At 38.6% G+C, this 26,209-nt stretch overlaps 1 pseudogene; it reads left to right on the top strand.

The window, feature by feature from the left end:
• The first annotated feature begins 3,698 nt into the window (after positions 1–3,698).
• Positions 3,699–23,363, top strand: LOC145575570 (1-aminocyclopropane-1-carboxylate oxidase homolog 1-like; annotated as a pseudogene).
• The last annotated feature ends 2,846 nt before the right edge of the window (positions 23,364–26,209 follow it).

The following is a 26,209-nucleotide window of genomic DNA, read 5'->3' on the forward strand; positions in this document are numbered from 1 at the left end:
CAAAGAAGTAATTAGCGACATGCTACTCAACCATGTGTTGTCTACTCTACATGAGCAATGGCTCTCACAGTTGCCCAAAGATATTACTATTCAATGGGATAAGGCAAGGCCACATCAGGTACCACAAGATCCAAAATTTCAAGCAGCCACACAAGCATATGGATTCAACATAAAGTTTGTTTTTCAACTAGCTCAGTCACCAGACATGAATGTTATAGACTTAGGACTTTTCAATGTTATTCAGTCACTTCAATATCAGTCATTTCCAAAGAATTTAGATGATCTTATCAAGGAAGTGGACAAAGCATTTGGAGAATTATATCCTACTCTAAACAAGTACACATGGATCATATTTCAATCATGCATGGTGGAAGTATTAACAAGGAGAGGGGAAACAAATACACATGAAGAAGAGGAGTCTAGAAAGACAAGGCATACTTCCAGATTTACTAGAGGTTGACAGGGAACTCAATGCAAATGTGGTGAATTACTTGAACACCATTTCTGTCCCGACAACTAGTGAAGAGGAATCACATATGGAGGGGGATGCAGATTGAAGTCCACAAAGATACAACACAGCTTTTGGTAAAGTTATTGACTGCCACACATAACCAATAAAACCTTAACTTTTTTTTTCTTTTTTGTTTATGTACTGGTTAGGTGTATTTTGGTAAATATTCATAGGATATATTTTTAGGCAATCATGTATGCAACTTAAGTAGTGTTTTGTAAAAATGGAACCCTTTTGAGGTTAATGAAAACACAAACTCTTTTGTACACAATATCCATCAGAAAGGGTTTATTTTACAGTCAAGGCATCAATGAGTTATGGTACCTCAATAGAAATCTCAAACAGAGGTAACCAGAGCATTCATCTTACTCAAATAGCTATCAAATGAGTCCCTTAATCATTTGGATGTCACATAATGTGATGCAATTAGGGGCAGGAGAGTCAATGCATCAAGGAAGAGGGGACTCAACTTATCACAACAAAACAAACATCATCCAACCCATCACAACAGAACAAACATTACCCAAGCCATCAGAACCTAAGTCAGACAAAACATAAATCATGTTATATAAACCCAACAACATCATGTCCAAAATTAATCACAACAAAACAACCATATATCAATCCAAACAATTAATCATAAATCAATGAAACTAATAAGGTTAGGGTTTAAGAGTTTACACTACTAATTTACTTTGGGGGAATGTAGTATTGGGGGTAGAATTCTACAGGTAATCCATGTAAACATCATCTGGCTCTAGACCATCATGGAGCCCAGATCTAACGCGCTTAGCCCTAGTACTTGGCCCAGCAGAACTCCCACCCATGATAAGACTTAGGTGGCTGGAGCACTTCACCAGCAATCAGCTCCGGAAAGGCAGACTCCTTAGTCTCAGAAGCAGCGTTTGGGACTCCTACAACAGGTGGAACAGCCACCATAACACCAGATCCATCCTCAGCGGTGGGTTTCTCCTCTAGATCTACAGCTGCAGCAGGTGGAGATTTGCATTCTTAGATCCAGATGCCTTTGAGGGCTTCTCATCGTCGTCTCTGAAGATGTACTCCGTGAGTTTGGCCCCACGGATTCTCCTACTCGCAATCAAGGAGGCACGACGTACTGGTTTCATTATTCCGGAGCCACGATAGGGTTTGTACCTCGTGAAAGATGGAAGAGGTGAAGATAGTTTTGTAGCAGCCAAAAAGGAGTCATAGCATTGTAGATCTGGGTTTGCCTCATCTAAAGCCATTGTTAAAGAGAAGATCAGTCAAATAGTGTACATAACCCAAAAACCCAAAAATAGAAGAGAGAGAAATGAGAAAAACCCAAAAGTGGAAGAGGGAGAAAGAGAGCGTTAAGGAGATAGAGAGAAATACAGGGATTTAAAGAGCTAGAGTTTAGGGGGTGGGTGTTTTGGAAAATTTTCTAGAATTGAATGCTCTCAACCATCTTCATCTTGAATTGAATGAAGATTCAATAAAGGTGGTTGGAAGATGGTTGAATTTAAAAGTGTGGGGGTAATTTTGGTGGAATAGTTAGGATAAGTAATTAAATCTTAGATATAATGAAAAAAGATTAGGAGTAGTAATAAGATTGTTAAAAAAAAAAAGTAAGGCAAGAATGTCATTTTACAGGCTAAAAGTTACTAAATAAGGAAAGAAAATATTTGTTGCGAGTAAATTAAACCACCCATAAAAGGAAATTGTTGCGAGTAGATTGGACCGGAGGTAGTATATATATAGATATATAGATATTGATTTGTAATTCACTTTGTCATTCATTACATATTAGTATTTTGCTTTTAAGAGAGAACATAAAAGTATGATATGTTTTGTGGGTAAAGCATTAAATGACAAAATTAAATTTGAAGTTGTGAAGTGATAGTAATTGTATGATTTTTGAAAACTTTTTTGAAAATATCACTATTGTAAGTATTATGGTAAAAAAAAAATTATAACTACTTTCTTGTTAAAACTAAAGATGTAGGGGAGGCGTAATCTATTACACACTAATAAATATTGTAAGAAGATATAATCATAAGTCTTTATTAATTTATTTTTTTAAAATCATTTAACGTAACATTGATGTAATGGTGGATTGATGACTATGTCTTCGTTTTCATTCCATAGATCACATGTTTAAAACCTTGTAACTACACGTAATTTTTTGAATTGAGAATCTAACATGGACATTGAACATTTGCATATAGGAGAATAAAACGTGGCACATAAATTTTCTTTGACATGCTTTTTATATATAATAATAAAGTATAGATATAGATATAAATATAAATATAGTGATCATACATATAGAAAGCAACATGCATATTCAAAATACTATAGATAACTAAACAATTTTAATAATCAAAGTAAAGGAAAAAATAAATTAAAATCTACGTCATAAATTTATTACATCTAACTTTTTACTTAGTCCCCCCTCTTACCTACTCACACTTTTTTAGTATATGTCTTCTCTTAGGTCTTATACTCTTATGTATTCTATAACATAAACTATTCATCTACTATCAATTTTTTTTATTATCATTTTCAATTTCCCAAGAAACTCCAGTTACATAATATTTTAATAAATTTAACTCAACAACATATAATTCCTGCCAATCAAAGTGTTGAATTAAAAAAGAAAAAGAAAAATATGTAATCGCATCACTCTAATTGAGTATAGCGTGAAGAGTATGTAGACTTGTCAACTTATTAATTAGCAAGTCACACCAATTTTAGACTGCTCTAAGCAAGAAGTTTTGATTTGTTTGTTTGCGGATATTATCTCACATGATAAAAGAAATGGCCTCATGCCTCTTATGCTCTAGCTTAAATGTCTATTGATTATTTGCAATGAATGAGATTCACATGGATAAGCAAACTGATTACAATAGCTTAGTTGTTCCAATAAATGAGATTCACATGGATAAGCAAACTAATTACAATATCTTAGTTGTTCCAATAAATGAGATTCACATGGATAAGCAAGATGATTACCATACACTAGCTTAGTTGTTTATTTATTATTTTCAATTAATGAGATTCACATGGATGAGCGAGTTGATCAGCCTCTCATGCATCTGAGCTACCAATAATATTATATAATGAAAATTCATCAATTATTAAAATAGTTGAGAAAAAAAAATTATCTTTTTAAAGTTATTTCATCCAAGAAGAGTTTTAAGATATAATGGATACTCATGCCACAAATGAAGCACAGAGTAGCTATGATCGAATTAATGAACTGAAGGCATTCGATGAAGGAAAACTTGGGGTTAAAGGCCTTATAGATGCAGGTGTTTTGGGTGTTTTTGTGTCCCTTGGGAGAGTTATAACTCGAAGACTGGATCCAACGAAGCCGCGTGTACCTGCAAAAGAACAGAGCTCCAGATGTTCGGAGGTCCGCCTATGAAGATTAAGTTAGTACGGATTCGGAGTAAAACGTGCGGAAAGTAAGTATCTTCTCGGATTCCAAGATTAGTTGCTCTCTGTTTTCGAGAGCAATAAATGATGTAATGATTAAGACGTGCCCCAATAAATGGGGGGAATCTCCCTATTTATAGGGTCCTAGAAAGGTGTGCTTTGTCCTAGGGTTTGGTGACCTAGGATTTAGAGCAGCGCCGTTTTGCGGCTCCTTGGGATTTGGGCCTTAAAGGCCGTCACTCCTAGGGGCCATATCTGCGTGACACGTGTCATCATCTGGGTAGTCCATTTGGATGCCTTTTTTTTGTGACACATGTCGTACTCTCATTAGGCCACTTGGTGGGGTATAAATACCCAAATCATTTGCCCCTCACAGGGGTGACGTGGCTCGCCACGTGACGCCTGTGACAGGTGTCCGCCTCTCATTGGAACGGTTTTTTATTGTTTACCGTGGCAGAATATAGGGTTTTTACCCTAAGACTTTTCCCCCTTTCTATAAATAGGGGTTGACCTCTTCATTGCGTTCACACGTTTGCGTGAATCTTCAGAGAGAATCTTAAATCTTTGACCTCTGAGAATTTGTTTTCTTTTGTGATAGCATCCGACACTCGGCCTCTTATCCGCCTGTAAGCAGATTTCCAGATCAAGTGGCTCTCGTACCTTCATCTAAGGTAACCGTCTGATCTCTTCTTTCCTTATTTTTGTTTTTTCTTTTTTAAAAATGGTTTCCCAAATGCACCCGGCACGGCCTAGGTTAGCGATCAGCCGGTCACCGGGGACAGCTGAATCTAGAACTAGGAGTGCCGAATTCTCATTCAAGGACTCCCCTTTGAGAACTTCTCCAAATCCGACTGTGTCTGTAGCTGTGCAGGACACCATGGCTAGAACGAAGCAGACCAGTCGGACGTATAGGACGGATGGTACCTGGTACCATTCGGAAAGCTCGACTGTATACTCCAAAAAGCTCCATTAGGGCGCCTGTTGCCGAAGTTTATGATAATCCGCCTACTGCTACTAACACCCCAGGCTCCTCGATTTTGGAGGAGTCTGATAATGAACGACAAGATCCCGGGCCAAATGATTCGGTGCCGGATGAGGAAATGTGGGAGAACACTGCCGGCACTAGCCAGCAGACCCCCAACTTGCACGATAGCTTTGATGATGACTTTGATTCATCATCCTCTGATAGCGCCTCTGTAGTGAATATTTCAAGCATTAACCCCAAGCTTGAACCCCACTGTGATCATACACTTAAGCATGGTGGCGTCCAAAGGGAAAGAAGCTAGAGCAAAAGAGTCGCCAACAAGTTTAGGAACTTGTAAACCGTTCACAAGGTGAAGATTACACCCCTTAACGATCCATGAGATCGTCAACTCCAAAAGGTCTTGAACCAAATAGGATTCGGGGATGAAGGTACAAATCCAACCTAAAAGAGATTGAACCTGCCCTAAATAGGCCTCTACTTTATTCTTCTCGTATTCATGTGCGCTTTCTGACTAACATGCAAACAATAGGTTAACCCTGAACCTGTTTATCTATGTTGGTTGAACTTAATGCACAAATAAAACTATTATTGGTGATCACTTGAATTATAATCATATTAGCCTAAACAAGATTATTAATTATCTTATTAAGCGTGATTACAAGTACAAATTCCCTTTAAATATGCATAAAAGGCGTGATCAAGCAATAACAATAAATAAGCATCAAGAAACATGATAATCATCATAATTATAATCATAATCATAATAACAATCATGATAATCATAATCATCATAATCATGTTAAAGCATAATATTAATAGCAAGATCCTAGGCATGATACTAACAAGATTAATAACAAACCCTAGCATGTCACTAAATAATAAAAATCAAAGATTTAACCCTAACATGGTACTAACATGATATTAGAAAAGAGAATAGGAAGCATCGCAGGAATCATAATAAGCATATTTGATATTATAACCTTTTCCCTAAACATGATACTAGAAAGCAATAATAACATCCTAACATGATACTAGGAATTAAACAAATTTAAACATGCTTTCTACAAGAATACAGCAATAAGATTACATACTTTGATGCCTCGTACCTCTTTCTAATAACAAAATACACGCGTTAGTAACTTCAAGGAAAATATAAATCAAACAACCAAATTAAATAATTGAAAGAGAGATTAGGGACCAAACCCTCAGAAATTATAACCTTTCACGTCTACGGCGAAGGCAACTTCGAACTCGGCTAGGTGTTTCTAGATCTCGTGAATGCGGAATTTTGTAAGAGCTAGAGAGATGAGAGCATAGAGAGAATAGATGATTGTGAATTGATTGTTGATTGATTGTTGATCATTGTAGATGATGAGAATTGGTGAATAAAAACAGAGGTTTAGGACCCTATTTATAAGAAAACAGTCCGGTAATAGGTAGAATTTTATAAGGAATAAAATTCCACTCTGTCGCTGCAAAACCGACCTTGTCGCTTGGCGACAGGCCTGGATTTCTGCGCGCTTTCCACACGGGGTCCACATATGGATCAAAATCGATTTGTTAAATCCGTGTGAAAATCGAAATTGTATTTTTCATAAAATAATATTTTATTCCAAATAAAACTTTATCAAAATATAATTATTAATTCTAATTCTATTAGGATTAAAGAGAACCTTCTATAGAATTCTAGAAGACTACCATTAATTCTAATAACTCTAGGAATAATAATTAACATTGGGCCATCCCTTAGATCATTGGGCCGCATGTAAAGATCAAACCGGGTCCAACTTAGTATTTTGGCCATAACTTCCTCATTATTCATCGGAATTGGGCTTATAATATATCGTTGGAAAGCTCTGTACAAGCCCCATCCAACTACACCATTATTGGACCCTTTTTGTGGACCAAACTAAATTGGATTGGCTGTTTTCATAAAATAGAGTTTTTTTTCGAAAACAGAAAGAAAGAATTTAAATAAAAACCAACCGCAACACTTGACCTTTCACACTTTCACCCCATTCGATAATCATTCGATGCAAAACGTGTTCATCACTGGGTTTGGTTTTGGGGAGACACATTTGGGTGTCTACAACCTCCATTGACTCGGAGGAGGCGCGCTTAAAATTAGACGCTGCTAGAGAGTCTCTGTCAGCGGACAGGGGAGAAGGATGGGAAGAGCCATCTGCTTCGCTCCGGCTGGAATGTGCTCCTTATTATTTGCACGTTCCCAAAGGCTGGCGGAAGAAAATGACGGAGGACTTTGGGAAAATCATTTCCAACCATGTCATGGGACATGGATTTCTTCTTTCTATGCCAGACGCTGAGGATACAGTCGTCTAGCCAGAGAAGGCCAGCTACGACGACCAATGTTTTGGCTGCTATGAGGCGGCCATTCTATCTGGTCTTCGCTTCACTCTCCATCCGGCAGTGGAGAGAATTTTTGAGGGATACCAACTGGGTATCTGGCAACTAGCCGCCAACTCTTGGGTCAACATCTTGGGCTACGTTGCCGCATGTGAAATGCTGGAGGTGGATCCCAACTTTGAGGCATTCGCTCATATGCATTATTTGAGCAAAACCCCCTCAATCAAGCGGATCCGGATGGTTGACCCTTACTAGCCATAAGGGCTTTATGATGACGGTGGGGAAGGAGAACAAATGGAAAGACTGGAGGACGAAATTCTACATAGTCTCCACCTCCGACCGTCTGCGCAATAAGAGATACAACCGGTGGAACCGAAACCCTCCTCTCCTTGTTGGGAAGAAAGCTCTGCCACTTGTCCCAAGGCAGGCGTAGGAGGAGATACTAGATCAAGGCTTATTTGTTGTGGCCATTCAAACTAATGAAGGGACGGGGAAGAAGGAGGTTACCCTGCAAAGCTACATTCCCCATCATGAGTGGCTATCTGACGGTACGTATTTGGCCGCTCACGGTCTCAGTGCTGAGAGGCCGAGAGGTAGTAGGCCGCTTGGCTTTATCTTACTTTGCTGATTTTGATTCTTTCTTTAGCTTCTAACTCTTACTTTCTGTGCAGACACAGCAATGGAAAGCTCTCGGCCGCCAAGAAGCCGGCTGCACATCTTGCAGGGTATTATCATTCGTCCATCTTGGGGAAACAGACTAATGAGGAACAGCCGTCAGGCCGAGCTCCTAAGGTGAGGAACTTTCTCTCTGACTTGGATTGAGTTTTATTGAGATCACCAATATAATAACTTGTGCATTCCATGCAGGGTGGTTCGTCCAAACCTTCTCCCTCCAAACAGCCAGACTCGAAGCTTCAAAAGCAGTCGGGTGGTGATGTTGGCACTTTCGAGAAGCCTAGGAAGCACATCGCCCATAAGCCCGGGAAGACTTATGACGGCTCCACCCCCAACAAGACGACCCTGAAGCCGGATGCCCCTAGGGTATCAAAGAGTGGCAAGCCACTCAATGTTGCTGTCGGCTCAGTAGCAGACAGAAGCAAAGCCGCCTAGGAGGAGGAGGCGGAAGGTATCATAGCTTTACCCATTTTTCAGTATGGTTGGAATAACAGTTGCCAAAAAGGGCACTGGATCATAAGCTAAGATTTTTTAATTCATGTTTGTTTGATCTGGCAGAGGTTCCACAGAGGCCGACTGTCCTACAGCTGGCCAAACAGATGCTGAGGGCGCTTGAGCCTGAAGACAAGGCGTCTGTCAGAGGAGTCGGCTCCCTCAACCTTGACGCCATCTTGGCGCTTCTTTGTAAGGTAGGATACTTGTGATTTTTATCCTGAATAATGAGTATAGCCGCTTGATACTGACCATTCTCACTGTTGGTCGAATGCAGGCTATGCTGCGCGTGAACGGGCTTAAAAAGCCAATCCTCGAAAAGTCCAAAGAGGTAACGGCTGCTAAAGCTCAGGCCGCCTCCTCCTTAGACACTGCTCAGTTTGAGATTGCCCAAAATGAACTACTGACAATTGATATGATGTATTCCCAGGCGTCGGCCAATCTGCAGGTCAAGAAGGACTTGGATGCATCGAGAGGGTGGGTAACCGAGCTCCAAAATGAGGTCAAGGACCTCAAGGCTAAGCTGGGACCCCTCGCGGACCGCCTGCAGGGGCAGGTTGACAAACTCAAGGGCTGGCTGCAAAACCAAGAGACCCAGCTCAGGTCTAAATACAAGTCCCTAGCTGAGGAGAAGAAAAAGGACCTAGTCAAACAAATGATGGAGGACTATCATTATGAGGATGGATTGGGAATCATTGCAGCCGGGCTCTGACTACCAAATTTTGAAAGACAAGTTCGACGTAGCCAATGATCAGTTTAACGATCGGCTCATGAAGCAGGCGGAGGAGGAGGCGACCAAGGGTGTCGAGGAATCCGACTCCTCGGACGAGTCGTCCTCGGGGGATGATGAGGATCAGGAGGTGGATGGGAACGACAATGAGCAGCCGCAAGTAGACAACAAGGATGATGCAGCTGTTAATGCTGAAGACCTCTCCTGATCCTCTTAAGCTTTTTAGGTATCTTTCTGCGGCCAGATGGCTAAGTATTTTCATTTCCGGCTTGCGTGCCGAGAAATTGTGTATTTTTACCGACCAAGGGGTCGGGTGAATCAACAATTTCTAGCTCAGCCAGCTAACTTTTCTAGTCGTCCATTGTGACGATTGTTATTTATGTGAATGCAGCCGGTCGTTTTGACCGTTTTGTTTATATTGGCATTTTGCTTTAAAAAATTTTAAAGCTATCAATTTTTCAATATTAAATGCATAGATTTTTAGCTAAGTATTTAACTTGTATACTATGCAATTGCTTGTTTTACCGAATGTCCTTGCCCCTGGCCGGATGTCGATTGGTTTCAAAAATGGGTTGATTGACTTAGAAATTATTGATACTTTAAAGAGTATGACTAGTTTCTAAGTCAATTAATCACTATGGTGATTATCCCAAATCAAGCGACAGACGGCCATTTTGAGCAGTCGGTTAAACATTTGAGAGTATCCGGCCAAAGGCCTTAACTAGACGTTTAGACTTTTATTTAAGCCACTAAGTTTTTGAACTTAGCTTATAATCATAAGTATAATCTGTCCGGCTGTATTGCCCCAAAGCAACAACATGCGGTGATATTTGAATAGCGCAACCTCTAAAATGAAACAGTAACCGCTTTCCGTCTGTGCTAGAACAGTTTGAAAAACTTAACGCTTTTTAGATTTCAAATTAGATTAAATCAAACGGCTACGAGCGTTGCCTTAACGTAGGCGGTGGGGCCGTTTGGTTTTTGATTTATAGAGAAATGTACCACCTAAATGGGTGATGCTCTCGTCGACGAATTCGCCCGAATGGACGTCGCCGGTTGTCTGACTTATATTGGAGCAGACAGTCATACTAATGTTGGAGTAGATGGAGTTATTTATAAAACATATCCAGCCTTCGGCCTCTTTTAGAAAAGTAGTTTTGAGCTTGGTCCGTCTGCACATTTATGCAGGCAGTGCTCTTGAATGTGAAAAAAGAAGGCAGACTTTTTATTAATGAGTTTGAATAAAAAATTTACTAAATTTCAGAAGTAGTACTTCTTCAAGTTATCTACATTCCAGGTTCTGGGTAGCTGCCTACCGTCTGGTGTCTCCAAACGGTAGGTGTCGCCTCTTACTTCTTCATAGATTTGGTAGGGGCCTTCCCAATTTGGGGTTAGCTTCCCTTGTTCATTCGCCCTACCGACTGCCTCCATTTTTTGTAGCACAAAGTCCCCAACCTTAAGGGGCCGCTTGTGCACTCTCTTGTTGTAGGCTCTGGTCATTCTCATACGGTAAATCTCATGGCGCAAGGTGGCATTGCCCCTGTGCTCTGGAAGCGAGTCCAATGCTAGCCGCATGGCCTCCCAATTTGCCTCTTCATCATACAACATGATTCGAAGAGTCGGCTCATAGTGTTCGACGTTAAGACAGCCTCTGCACCGTACACCATGAGAAATGGGGTCTCTTCAGTCGCCCTTTTGATGTTGTTCTCATGACCCATAGGACGTGTGGTAGCTCATCCGCCTATAGGCCACCAACTTTTTCAATCTTCTTTTTTATACCATCTGAGATTAACTTGTTGAAGGCTTCAACGTGGCCGTTTGCTTGGGGTCGGCCGACTAATGCGAAACTGTGTGAGATCCCTTGATCCCCCAACCAAGTCTTGAGTTGAGGCGTCTCAAACTGAGGACCATTGTCAAAACCATGGACATAGGCACCCCGAATCGGGTAATGATATTCTTCAAGATGAAGGAGATGGCGTCCTTAGTCTTGATGTTTTTTACCGCCTCTACCTTTACCGATTTGGTGAAATAATCTATGGCAACAAAGATATACCACCGTCTACCTGACGCAGCAGTATATGGCCCCAGGATGTCCATGCCCTACTTGGTAAATGGAACCGGGCTATGAATGGCCGTCAGATCTGTGGCCGGACAGTGTATAAGTTTGCCGAATTTTTGGCATTTATCGCACTTTTTCACCAATGTCATGGCGTCTTTCTCCAGGCCAGAAGTAACCCTATCGCCTGGTCCTTTCTGCTAGAGACCTGCCGCCTATAAGTGAGGCACAACAGCCCGCATGTAGGTCTTCTAGAACTTCCTGCCCCTTTTCGGGGGTGATGCATTTTAAGAGTGGTTGAAGGAACCCTTTCTTAAAAAGCTCTCCTTTATGAATTTCGAAATTGGCCACACATTTTTTCAGTGTGGCTGTTTCTGGAGTTTAATCCGGCAGCGTGCCGTCTAGCAGATACGCCCGGATGCTATCCATCCAAGTAGAAGTTCGGTCAAGTACTCTAATGGGATCTTCTTCAATGCTTCATTTTTCCATTACCTCCCAGAATACTGACCGAGGTGTATCACATGAGGCAGATAATGCCAGCTTAGACAAAGCATCCGCCTGATTATTTTCGGACCGAGGCACTTGAATTAGATTGAATTCTTCAAGTGTCTCGGCCTCAGCTTTGACCTCCTGCAAGTATTTGATCATAGCCGGATGGGTGGCTTCATAATCACCATGGTATTGGATCACGACCAACTGAGAGTCAGAGCAGGCGTCAATCTTAGTTGCCCCTGCCGCCTTGCACATGCGGATTCCGGCTAGCAGGGCTTCATATTCTGCCTCATTATTTGAAGCCTGGAACTTGAACCGTAGTGCATGCTCGTACTTATCACCCTTAGGGAACTGATATATAACTCCTGCACCACAGCCGTTCATAGTGGAGCTCTCGTCCACGTACACTTTCCAAACCTGATCAGTGTTATCCGGTGCAACCGGCCTTGTCATTTCGACAATAAAGTCGGCGAATATCTGCCCCTTTATTGCCTTCCTTGGTTTCTAAGTGATTTCCAGACCTTGTAATTCAATAGCCCATTTGAGCATTCGGCTTGATGATTCCAAGGTCGTCATTGGCCGCTTGATCGATTGGTCAATGTAGACCACTACGAAATGTACCAAGAAGTAAGATTTTAACTTCTTGACAACCATGTAAAGAGCGAGGCCAAAATTTTCAACCATGGGGTACCGAAGCTCTACGTTTTTGAGAACGTGGCTAATGAAATAGACCGGGATCTGGGTGCCGTCTCTTTCAGCAAGGAGAACGGCACTAAGGGCATGATCTAAGACAGCCAGGTACATGTAGAGCGTCTCTTTCGGCAGAGGGCTGACCAGCCTTGGTAAAGAGTGCAAGTGTTGCTTCAATTTTTGAAAGGTCGCCTCAACGTCATCCCCCCATTCAAACATAATCTTCTTCCTGATTGCCTGGAAGAAGTAGAGGCACTTGTCACCTGACCGGCTGAGGAATCTCCTCAGGGCCGCCAGACAACCTGTTAACTTTTGTACTTCTTTGATAGTGGGGGGCGACTGCATGTCAATGACCGCCTGTATTTTTTCAGGGTTGGCCTCTATCCCCCTTTGGTCAATCAGGAATCCGAGAAACTTCCCAGACAAAACACCAAAGACACACTTCTTGGGATTGAGCATGACCTTATGCCGCCTGAGTGTGGCGAATGTTTCTCGTAGGTCAGCAAGGTGATCTACCTATTGGTTGGATTTGACTATCATGTCATCGATGTATGCCTCGACATTCCTCCCAATCTGATTAATGAAGACCGTATTAATCATTCGTTGGGAAGTAGCAAGCGCATTCGTCAAGACAAACGGCACAACGGTGTAATAAAATAACCCCTGATCAATGGCGAATTCCGTATTTTCTTGATCCTTTTTCCACAGGGGAATCTGGTGGAAGCCTGAGTAGGCGTCCATAAAGCTCATCAGGGCATGTCCGGTTATAGAGTAGACCAGACTGTCGATCTTTGGAAGTGGATAACTATCCTTCGGACATGCTCTGTTCAAGTCAGTGTAGTCAACACACATGAGCCAGGTACCATTCGACTTCTTCACTAGCACAACATTCGCAACCCAATCAGGGAAGTTACATGGCCGAATGAACCCAGCGTCTAACAGCTTTTTTACTTCGGCGGCTGTAACACCCTAGAAATTCCTTTCTTTTAAAATACCTGTTTTGCCCTGTATAAAACTTTAAATAGGAATATCTAAGACATTACCGCCGCCGTGAAAACGGCTAAGGCAACTATCAAAGACACACAGCGGGAGACTAATTTCAAAACCTTTCAAAACAAGTCAACTTGAAAAAGTCAAGCAACGAAAATAAAGTCAAACCAAAGTCAAACGAAGTAAAATAAAATCAACCTACAACTTAGAACCATTATAGGCCCTTATTAAAACCAAACCGAACTCAAAACCTTTTCATTAGCCATGCACAATAATAGTATCACAAATAAATAAAGCATTAAACACATCCTATACTTATAGAAACTAACATGATTCGCTCTTCACTCATGCCCATTCATGAATATGCTTCATCACCTGAAAAGCTTATCTCTACCTATTTCCACTACTCTCCATTAAAACGGGTCATCATAGGGCCATGATAATGACATAGCCAACAAACACACAAAACACACAATCAGCAAAGCTGAGTACATAAGCGTAATTAACACACTAGCATACAATTCCCTATCAACACACGACTTACCTTGTTGCACCTGTTTTTCAAGCATACCACATTCAATAAAAGTTCTCACTAGACACTAAATAATTTATTTAACGTTGATTACGCATCGAACGGGTTTTCCACTAACCTCCCCCAAATAAATTAAGGTTACTAACACGGGAGCTAACCGTGCCAGCATAAAAAACCACACAAAGGTGGCGGAATTCCTGCGCATAATAATAATAAAAGAAATGTACAGCGTCTTGTACTCCATTAGAAGTTATGGTTAAATAAAAAACCCCATAACTCCCCCCATATGTTCATACTCAAGGTATATACGTTCCAAGAGTTTTGGTGCGTAATCTCTTTCACTTTACGTTATTTACCGATTATTAAACTTAGTGATGACTCTCAAATCATAATCATTCAATCAACAATAATTATTCAAGCAATCAAATATATCAATTTAATTCTTGAATAATTAGTGACCACATAATATTTAATGTTGAACCCTTTTCTAATTCTACCTCGGTGCCAATGACACCTTAAACGCATAAAGCGCCATAAATCCTATCCCTCGGTGTTAAAAACACCTTAAGTGCACTAAGGCACCAACATACAATTTATTCCTCGTGTACATATACACTTATATAGCTCTTTACTCATGCTTATAGTACAATAAAAATTATATGAACCATAATAAAATTCCTTTACAATATTTCAAACCAAATTAAATATTTAGTTTAATTAAACATGCTCTCTATCATGCCATAAATAAATATGTGGTTCATAAATAATATTCCAAGCTATTATTTTCCATTCAATAATCCATCACAATAAATCATGCTTCATAATCCAATCACCAATAACATCCAAATCATAATTTCCATTCCAAACCTAGCATGATATTACTTGTAATCAATCAAACACATTTAGCATGCTATTACATCAACATAATTATGCTAAGTACGCGAATGTACCTCAAATAAGCCCTAAAAGTAGCCGATTACACTACAACAATTTCCGAATCAAGTTTCCTACATAAAGGGACAATAATACTATATTAATTCTCCTTGTATACACAATTTCCAGCAACTTAAATTTACTTTAGACTACTTAAAAAAATCAAAAAATTATTTTAAAAACCCTAATTAAACTCCTTCTTAATGGGTAATCACACCCTTTCATTAAAATCACAATTATACTACTTTAAATAAAATTCCAGCATTTTAAACTAATCAAAAACCCTTTTAAAACTTCATCAAAATACATCTTTATACTTAAATTATCCATAGAAACATTAAATTATCTCTTACCCTTTAAACTCAAGGATAAAATTTAAAGCTTAAAAAACTTTCGTTAAAAATCAAAAACTTCCCGAAAATCATATTTAGAGGCTGAATTTGGCCACGAGAGGGTGGTGTTCACTACCATAGGTAGTGAGTCTTTCTTAAAACGTTGTTTCCACATGGAAAACACTACTTTGTTATCAAAATCGGATGAGTTCAGAACCTAATCGGGATTAAAACGTGATTAATATTAACGAACGGAAATCTAAAATTTAAAACACGAATTTACGTGTTCAAAATAATCTGGAATTAAGTTAAACTAATCAGTAGTTATAATCACCAAAATTTCAAACATCATTACTATAAAAGCCCTAAATCAATTGTTCGTAAAAACCCTAAAATCGTGATTTTCAATAATTAAAAATCCTAGGTTATAAAATTTACAAAATCAGAAAATTATGACATTTATAAAATCTGAAATTATAAAGTTTAATCATCAAAATACAATTTGATACTAATTAAATTAATTTCAAACAACAAAATCAAAACCCATAAATCAATAATTATAATAACACAAATTAATAAAGTAAAGGAGAAAGAAAATAAGACTAACCTTTTTGTGTGGGAAATTTTTGGGGATTCATGGTGTATTTATAGAGTAGGGAGTGTAGGGTTAAATTTGGGCTTATAAAAATGTGGGCTTAAGTTATGGGATAGGGCTTAAGTTATGGGATAGGGCTTTGGAATGGGTTATTCCAATAAGAGTATGTAGGAATAATTTACATTGCCCAATAATTAATAAACGTTTGGCCCAAAATATATTTTACTTTTATAAAACCTTATATTTAAAATATTTTAACCCTTTAAAATATTTAATTAAAATACTTGAGCATTTGACAATACATTTTATTAATACTTAAATACTTTATAAAAATACGAGGTATTACATCGGCTGCCGCCTAACTTCTCTCTTTGTCGTGATTTCTTTTTTTTTTCGGATAAGCTTGTTTTTTGGATCCACGGCGAGTTTGTGGACAGCAAGATTCGGGCTGATGCCTAGCATCTCTTCCACTTCAAAGGCAAAAATGTCTTTGAATTCTTTCAATAGATGATGCAAGTCTGCACCCATCTTTGCAAAAGCAACCGTCCCCACCTTAACAGTTCGCTCTGGACGACTATCGACCAGAGTAATATCAATGTGCTCACCAGCTGGCTAGGGACAGAGGTCATCTGACTGTTCCCCGGTTAGTGATTGCTATTGCTTTTCTTTTTTTACCACCACCACTTGATCAGTCTTCCTTTTCTTTAAGGCTGGTGGGGCTGGATGGTTATCCTTGATATCATCAAGGTCTATTGGCTCCTTCCCCCGTTCAACTGCAGCAGCCGCAAGCTTGACGTCCGAGAGATAGCACTCTCTAGTCGTCTTCTGATCCCCGTTCAAGGAGCCAACAGTGCCATCATCCCTCTCATACTTAACCAGCATGAGAAAAGGGATGATGACGGCCTTACACTCGTTCAGAATAGGTCGGCCGAGAATGAGATTGTAGGCGGTCAGATCTTCGATTACCAGAAATCGGATGGTCATGTGCCGACCGTTACCCTTTTCTCCCAACCGGACAGGGAGATCTATCCGTCCAACTGGGTGCACCACTCCTCCCCCAAATCCGACAAGCAGATAGGAGACATCATGCATGTTATCCGGCTTATACTTGAGATTGGATAGGCATTTGTTGTTGATGATGTCAGAGGAGCAACCTGTGTCAATCAGAATACGACCAACTTTTTGATTGGTCACTTTGCATTCTATGAGCAGAGGGTCATCATGCGGCCGACTGACTTTCCCCCGGTCTTTCTCTATGTTGACGAATTCTGGTAAGGCGGATGTGCCAGCCACCTGTCCCTCTTCAACAGAATGAACCATCTTTTTCAAATGGTCCTTGGTGCCCCGCATGGTCGGGCCACCTCCGGAGAATCCGCCTGCTATTGTGTAGACCGGCTCCTCATCGGTTTCGGAACTACCAGTAGGCTGGGGAGTCTTCTTGGAAGACTACCCTAGATTCGCTTTTGAAGTCACTTTGGACTTTACACAGGATTTCAGCACTCCTTTGTCGGCCATGCGGTCAAGCGTTCGCTTGAGGCTAAAATAGTCATTGGTGTCATGGCCAACGTCCTCATGGTAATGGCAATGTTTGTTTTTGTTCTGACTCTCAGCGGAACCTTTCATTGGAGTCGGCTTCTCTAAGGTCAGCCGATCCTTTATCTCCATGAGGATGGAGTAGCTGTCCTTGTGGAACTCGTACCCTGGAACATACAATTTCCATTCTTTTTTCTTCTTCTAGGCCGGTTAATCGGAGTTATCAACCGCCCAGATCTCTTTTTCTTCTTGCTCTCTTCAGGTTTTTGAGTCGGCTGAGCAATCCGATTCTCCTTTTACCTGTCAGACTTCTTAGAGTCCGACTGCTTATTTGAGGAGCAGAGTTCGGTCGCTTATATATAGGCTTTCGCCTCCATCAGGGCTCCTTAGAGGGTGAAGATTTTCTTGCGGACGAGGTTGAACTTGAAAGTCGACCCGTCCTTCAGACCTTTGAAGAAGTCTGTATAGGCTACCGCGTCAGACAGCCCTTGAATCTGGATTCTCACCAGATTGAACCGCCTAACGCAGGAGCCCAACCCTTCTCTATCTCCCTGCTGCACATTGCTTAGGCCGAGACTTGTTTTCTTTGCAGGGATGTTCATAGAGAAATTGGAAGCAAACAAGAACGCAAGCGTCTTGAAGCTATTAATGCATCCAGTCGGCAGGTTGCCGAACCACTATTGGGCTATGCCCTTCAGGGTAGTTGGGAAGCAGCGACACCATGTGGCATCATCTAACCCCTGTAGGTACATGAGGTAGGTGTATGCCAGAAGGTGATCTTCGGGGTTTGAAGTACCGTCATAGGTCCCTACCAACACATTTTTAACCTTGGCAAGCTGTTCGGCCTCGGCTATCTCCTTGGAAAACACAAAGGGTTGTTCTCCAAGGTTTTCTAGTCGAAGCTACTAGTCCATAGGCTGGTAATGGTATGCCACCTATCCTCCGAAGAAGGCAGGCTGGATGTAAGGCAAAGCAGGCGGCCTGTATAATGGATGGGCCATATAGTGTGCCGAGTTGATTATAAGGGGACCCGTATGGACGGAGGGGCCGCCTGACGGAGTCCCATGTACAGATTGTGAATTCCTCACTGAGGTATTTTGAAGCTATCTGGATAAGTTGACGTGGATGCCGACTCAGACAGCTGCTGGTTCGTTTTTTGCTTAATGTAGTGTCGAGCATCGGAGAAGGTCTTTTTGCTGCCGTCCGGCTGCACATGCCGGATGGCTTTTCTTTTTGTTGTTTCTGGGAAACGGAATTTGGAGAGATCAATTTGGGGCCAAGCCTTCTCCTTCGTAGCAGGGTGAGGAGTAGGCTGTCGGTCCCTAACCGATTTTGCTTTCTCAGCCTGAGCTGGTTTTTTGGCCGACTGTTCCTTTCTAGGAGCAGCTGTCCTATTGGTGATTAATTCCTTGATTTCACCCTTGAAACTCGTCATGAATTTCATGAGCTCATCTCGGGTGACTGGGGCTGATCTTGCCGCCTAAGTAGGATCAGACGGCTGCCTAGGGGGCTTGCTTGTACCCGCCTGGTCAATGTTCCGCTCTCGTCTCTCCTTGTGACAGATGTGCTTAGAGACGAATGGCCTATTATGGGCCACATAGGTTTTGACGTCACAGTCGTCACTAGAGTCATGGTCCGAATGGACCTCTCCATCAACCGGAGTCCAGTTGGTCACTGGAGGCGGTACAGGTTCTTGTGAAGCCATCTTTGAGGTATTCTCCCCACAGACGGTGCCAAATGTTTCGGGTGTTTTTGTGTCCCTTGGGAGAGTTACAACTCGAAGACTGGATCCAACGAAGCCGCCTGTACCTGCAAAAGAACGGAGCTCTGGATGTTCGGAGGTCCGCCTCCGAAGATTAAGTTAGTACGAATTCGGAGTAAAATGTGCGGAAAGTAAGTATCTTCTCGGATTCCAAGATCAGTTGTTCTCTGTTTTTGAGAGCAATAAATGATGTAATGATTAAGAAGTGCCCCAATAAATGGGGGGAATCTCCCTATTTATAGGGTCCTAGAAAGGTGTGCCCTATCCTAGGGTTTGGTGACCTAGGGTTTAGGGTAGCTCTGTTTTGCGGCTACTTGGGATTTGGGCCTTGAAGGCTGTCACTCCAATGGGCCATATCTGCGTGACACGTGTCATCATCTGGGTAGTCCATTTGGATGCCTCTTTTTGTGACACGTGTCGTACTCTCATTGGGCCACTTGGCGGGGTATAAATACCCAAATCAGTAGGTATCAAAAAAATTCCTAGCATGTTTGTCAGACCACTCGAGGAACGTTTAAAAGATTTTGGCACATGTTCTAAAAATATAAGTGTGCCGATTACAGACTTTTCTTATTTTGGTGAAAATAAAGATCGAACTGCTTCTACTGCCAAGGAAATTATTAAAGCGACAAAGGATTGGGAATTTTTTCAAGTGATAAACCATGAGATTCCTAAGAAATTGTTGGAAACAATGATTAACCAAAGTCGAATGTTTCATGACCAAGATGCTGAGACTAAGAAAAAGTTCTATAGTCGGGATTATCAATCAAAGCCCGTGAAATTTTTTAGCAACCATGACTTATATCAATCAAAAGCTGCGAATTGGAGAGACACTTTGTATGTCAATTCCCAACATACTGGCGATGAAGTTGATCCTCAAGAGTCGTTGGCTCCTATATGCAGGTAATATAAGTTTATATCTGTCTTACATAGTCACACTACGTACACTTATTTATCATTAAGAAATTGAGTTACAAAGTTGGTGTTAGCTAGTTTTCATCAAATATACTTTCTTTGATCTAATTAATTACTTAAATTTTCACACTTGCCAATGCACATTTTATATCATTAACATCGTTAAATATACTTTTGCAAAATTTAAAACAAGTATAAATCGATAAAAAAAAATAACAAGATCATGAATATTTTTTTCTAGCGTATAAATCACAAAAAACAATTAAAAGAGTGTGTAAATTGTGTGAATTTCAAATGTAACAATTAAAAAGGAACAAAAAAAGTATAAACTCACTCTATACCCGGATATAATTCTAATTCACCTATAAACCTTGCGCTCATAAAAAAATTTCATTTATCTTAGCTTGATTATTTTTAAAACCACTTTTCAACAACCATTCCCCGCTATCTTATTATTCTATTCACTTTAAATTGTCAACCCTTGCTATTTCTTATATTCACCTTTTCATAAGCAACCACCATCATTTTTTTTTTATTCTCCTTTATATGAACTTGTGCGAAAGACAAATAAGAATTTTGATTGAGGGTTGAAGAGTTATATTTACCCCAAAATTTAAGGCCATATATATAGGGTTATTCCCTTATCTAAGACCGAATCGAACCAAACTGAAGACCAGTATTTTAAATTTTAAGAATCGGGGAACCAAATTGGTTAAGCCAAGACCGAACCTTGACTGGATCAATACAAAAACAATTCTTAAAACTTGACTGGACCGATTTAGACCAGTTTTATAACATTTTAAAAATAAATTCAAAAAGTTGAATTTTTTTTTTTTAATATTGTAAGTCTAATAGCACAAAAAATTCATAAAAGTTGTTCTTACATAGTAACGATAATATTAATAAATTTAAAAATTTTATGTATAATTTTAAGCAGAAAGATCCAATCCAAGACTAGTTTTTAACAAGTTTTGGACCGAACCACACCAAAGACCGGAAAAATTAATTTCTTGACATGGAGAGAATAATTTAATTTGGTCTGGGCCGGTCCAATCTTGGTACTATTATTCGATCTGGACCGATTTTAACACCCCTACATATATAAAGTAACTAAATTAAATAAAGCAAATTAATCTTTTGTTTTTAAACAAATTTTTTTTTTTTTTAAAGATGATTTTTAAACAAATTAGTAGTATATGTAGGGATGGTAATGGTTTCCGAATACAATTCAAATTCAAAGAATCTTGTCCCATTTTATTGTTATCGAATCTTCTGATTGTTCACTTAACTAACATATCCAAATTTACTTGTGATAAAACTTTTATTTGAGATCCAGATCCAACCCATTGATATTTTTTTTATTGTGTAAAATTAATATGGTACGTAATTTGACTTTTCAAATAAAAATTAAAATATAATATTTGATGTGATTCTTGTATTGTTGTTTATACTTAAGAACTTTTGGACTTTATATTACCACCCACAAATAACCCATTTATTTATAGTATCATCGAAAAATAAAATTATTTAAAATACCATCCAAAATTAAAAGACAAAAAAAATGATTTCATCACCAAATCCGTTAAATCTAACATTTATAAAAAATCTTCAATTTTCATGCCAATAACATGTGTTTAAGAGGGTTTGGGGGACATTTTTGTCCTTTAGAACCGATTTGAGTTAACATTTGCAAAAAAAATTGAAAATGCCTCATATTGTATGTGTCACGCAAACCGAATTATGTTAAGTACGCAAAACAAGGCATTCCCAAACATTTTTTGTAAATTGTGACCTCAAATCAAATCAGACCCAGGGCAAAAATGACCCCAAAATCTCTATAGAACATGTTTTTATCACAAAAATTGAATAATTTTTGGAAAAATGTTAGATTTAACGATTTTTTAACAGAAAGTGTTAAATGGTGGTTAAATCTATTTTTTTTTCTTTTTTGGGTGGAATTTTTAAAAAAAAATTGGTCGTAATATCAATAAGTGGGTTATTTGTGGGTGGTAAAATACAAAATATCCTTATATTTAAATATTTTGTTTCTTTAATATATACATTCTCCGTTTCTTTTAAGTTTATACTTTCTTACTATGGGCACTATTCAATTAAATTACTTCGACTTAAATTTATGATTTATTCTTAATAAATTAAAAAATAGTCATCTAAGGTCTTGTTTGATTTATCTCAAGATTTTTTTAAAAAATAATAATTTTTGTATTGTAAGAAAGTTAGCATAAATGTGTAAGTTAAATAGATGAACTTAACAATAAATTTTCACTTTGTTTTTAAAAGAAATATCTAAGATATTTTTTTTTATTTTAAAAAAAAGGGAAAAAGTTACATGTGGATCTAAATGATCTAGATCTAGATCCAAAATTTTTTAAATAGGTAAATGTGGATCTAGATCCAAAAGAAGTCAAGATCCAAATCGTCGTCCTTTAACGTATATATTGAAGCAACTTATTATTAAACAAATACATATATAATTATTTTTATCGATATACGATAATTAGTATCAAATAAAATTCAAACCTTTGGTGCAAATATAATTAATTCATAAGATACACATAAATTATGTACCTACTATTCAAATGGTTGATTATATATATATGATAAATTGTTTTTGCAAGGAATTAACAATGGAGTACATTAAACATATCCATAAGTTAGGTGATCGGATATTTATGTTGATATCATTAGGTCTTGGACTTGAACCCGAATGTCTTGGAATGATGGAAAAGTATACAAAAATTTGGTCCATACTTAACAGCTATTACCCAGCATGTCTAGAACCAAAATTAACCCTGGGGATAGATGCTCATGTTAATGTATCATTTATCACAATACTCTTAGAAGACAATATTGGTGGACTCCAAGTTCTTCATGAAAATAAATGGGTTAATATTGAGCCTATTGATGGTGGTTTGATTGTTAATTTTGGAAATATGCTTTAGGTTTTTTTTCCTTACCATATTAATTAAATTATTAAAATTTCAATTCCATTGATTAGTGTGTAATTTTTAAGTTTTATATTGTTGTGATGCACTAGTTTTAATTTCTATCTTATATCTTGCAGATGATAACTAATGATATAATAAAAGGTGCATGTCATAGAGTGATTGCGAAAAGTGTTGGACCAAGGCTTTTTACTGCATTTTTTCTTTAAGGGTGATATCTCATCTGAGAAGATACATGGCCCATTAAAGGAACTAACTTCAGATGAAAGTCCACCTATTTATAGGAAATTCTCAACTGAGGAACTCATCGAAAGATTATCCTCTAAATCACTTAATGAGATTGGATCCAATCTAGATTATTTCAAACTTCAATATCATGGTGATGGCAACTAATAATCATGAGGAATGATGTTACAAAATAATAGCCATTTCTGATTAAATTTGGTGTTTCATGAGTAGCAATATTGTGAGTTTGTGACAATATAATCATAGTGCATGTGGAGAATGTGAAAGTGTTATCTAATGATTATTGTATAATAATGTGAAATAGGGATTATACATATAGTTTTAAAATTTTCATGAGGTAACCAACAATAATCTATCAACTATGGAGTTTTGGTTTAAAGCATTACGCAAATTAATCACAAAATCTATTAGTTGATCTCCACTGTGGCCTGTGGGGGAAGCCAACTCCATTAGTTCCATGTGATGTGACCTACAATGAAAAGTTGAGAAATCTTACAATGGAATAAGAATATATGCATGCTTAAGGTATAGATACCAATTAGAGAGAATGTGAAACATGAGTGTAAGAGAAGTGTTAGTTATCCGCCTCTCAAGAAAGGCCTTTGTACATAAAATGATGTTGGAGTCCACACACAAAATTGATTTAAAGCATATTGGTAAGGAAATATGATTAAAACCCATCTTAAAAATTTAATTTCAATGGGTCAAACGAATTCACAATACAACTCAAGCCTTGTACTACGACCATTCCTATCAATAAAGAGATGTAGTATCTTTATTTTTATAAAAATAAAAAATTTCCGATACATTTAAATTATGTAGGTGACTCCGACGACTTTAAAAAATCCGTCAGAAATTTCCAACAAAAATAAAATCATCGTAAAAAGTCGCATCAATAATAGCACGAATAATAACCTAACTTTCATTTTTCAAATATAACCCCCATAAACCTTGAATTCTTTCCATTTGTTATTAATTTGGATTGAATATAATTCTTCAATGACCTCGTCATTGGTATAAGTATAAAATTCAAGCTATTTTGTTATAAAACATATGATAAATTATTGTTGATTTAATATTGTAATTTGTTGTATTACCTCCGTTTCTTATTATTTGCAACAAAAGAGGTATTATTTGTAAGACATAAAATGTTCCTATGTTGCAAATAATAAGCAATGAAGATAGTAAAACTTCTTAACAGTCATGGGTAGCACGAGACTTAAGCTAGTTAAATCAAATAAGCCCATAATCATTAGAAAATTGGCAACGGGTCGAATTTGGGCCGAATGGGGCTAAAATTGAATCCGATCAGTTTTATAGTCGGACCTTGGACTCGAATCCAAATCCAAATTTGAATTCAATTGATTTGAGTCTAATTCCGATCCGACTCATATTTTTAGCATTTGGTCCGTTAATTCGGACATCCGATTTATATGTGTGTGTGTGTGTGTATGAGTGTGTGTGTGTTTTTTTGTGTGTGTGTGTGTGTCTGTGTGTGTGTGTGTGTGTATATTGTGTGTGTGTGTATGTATACTGTGTAATATACTTATCGCAAATTGCACCACGTCTATAATTTTGAACATTTAGTACAAAAAATATGAACAGTTGCAAATTTTGAACATGCAGTACATTAAAAATAACATTTAGTACAAATGAGCACTTAATTACTTCCTCTGTTAAATGTTAATTGCAACAAAAGAGGTCTGTGCGGACTCCTAAGCAAACGATCTTAAGCAATATTATCAAAAAAATAAGGGAATGTACTTAGTATTAATCCAAAAAAAAAAATTAAACTACAGTAAAACTGAACCCCCAACCATCACCTATAACCACCAACCCTTCGAACCCAAAACTACCACCGACGAACCCAAATCCGCCAGCCACAAACCCAGAAGCCAGAACCCACGGACGAACACACCAACCACCGTGAACCCATAAACCCAAAGCCAACAGCCACAAACCCAAAACTCATAAGCGAACACACCCACCATCGTGAACCCACGAACCCAAATCACCTAACCCATGGACCCACCTAAACCTGCAAACCCAAGAAACGAAGACCCACGTGCCAAAACCCAGACCAGACTCACTAAGCCACCACCCACAAACCAGGAACCCACATCCACGAAATCGAGACCCCTCTAAATTTAAAATTGAGTGTTTTTCTTCTTCAATTCATAAGTGGTTGAAGGAGGAGATAGAAAGTAATGGGGAAGAGAATGACGTTGGAGAAATTAGATTATGAAGGAGAGAAAAAGATAATAAGGAAGAGGAAGAAGATGATGACAGAGGAGAGAGAAAGATATTGGGGAAGATTAAGAGATGAATATCACTACTAGAAAACAGGAGACTTCCGACGAAAACTCCGATGGAAACACTCTATTTTCCTTCAACAAGTGTGGTTCCGACGCACTTCCATCAAAAACTGTCGTTGTAAAACCATTTTTCAGAAAAACGACCTTTTTCGTCGGAATTCATGCATCTAAAGAGAATTTCCGGCCCGAAAAAGTCCGTTGGAAATTTTCGACAGATTTTTTTCCGGCGGAATTTCTGCAAAAGAAAATTAAAAAAAGAAAAAAAAACCCAGCTTCTACCTATATCACCACCTCCAGCCACTCCCTAAACCGTAACCCTTTCCCACTATTACCACCCAAAACCACCACCTTGACCCAAAACCCAAAACCACCCAAATATGGAAGGTTAGTCTTAGGGATGTCAATGGATCCTGGACCCGCCCCGGATCCACGAACCCATATCCGTTGGATCCTAAAATTTTAGAATCGTCGGATACGGGTCAGATCTGGATTCTAACTAAAAAACGAATCTGGATCTAGGTAGGAAACAGGATCCAGATCTAGATTTGTTTACCCGTTTTTTTAATATTAATAATTTTTATTTTATACTTTATTTAATTTTGTCTACTTGGGGTCTTGGACTACTTTAGTTTGTATGATTATATTGCATTTTTCAAATATTGATCTTGAAAAGCAATG

Source organism: Chenopodium album, chromosome 13 (assembly GCF_948465745.1).
Source record: "Chenopodium album chromosome 13, dcCheAlbu1.1, whole genome shotgun sequence".
NCBI classification, from domain to species: Eukaryota; Viridiplantae; Streptophyta; class Magnoliopsida; order Caryophyllales; family Amaranthaceae; genus Chenopodium; species Chenopodium album.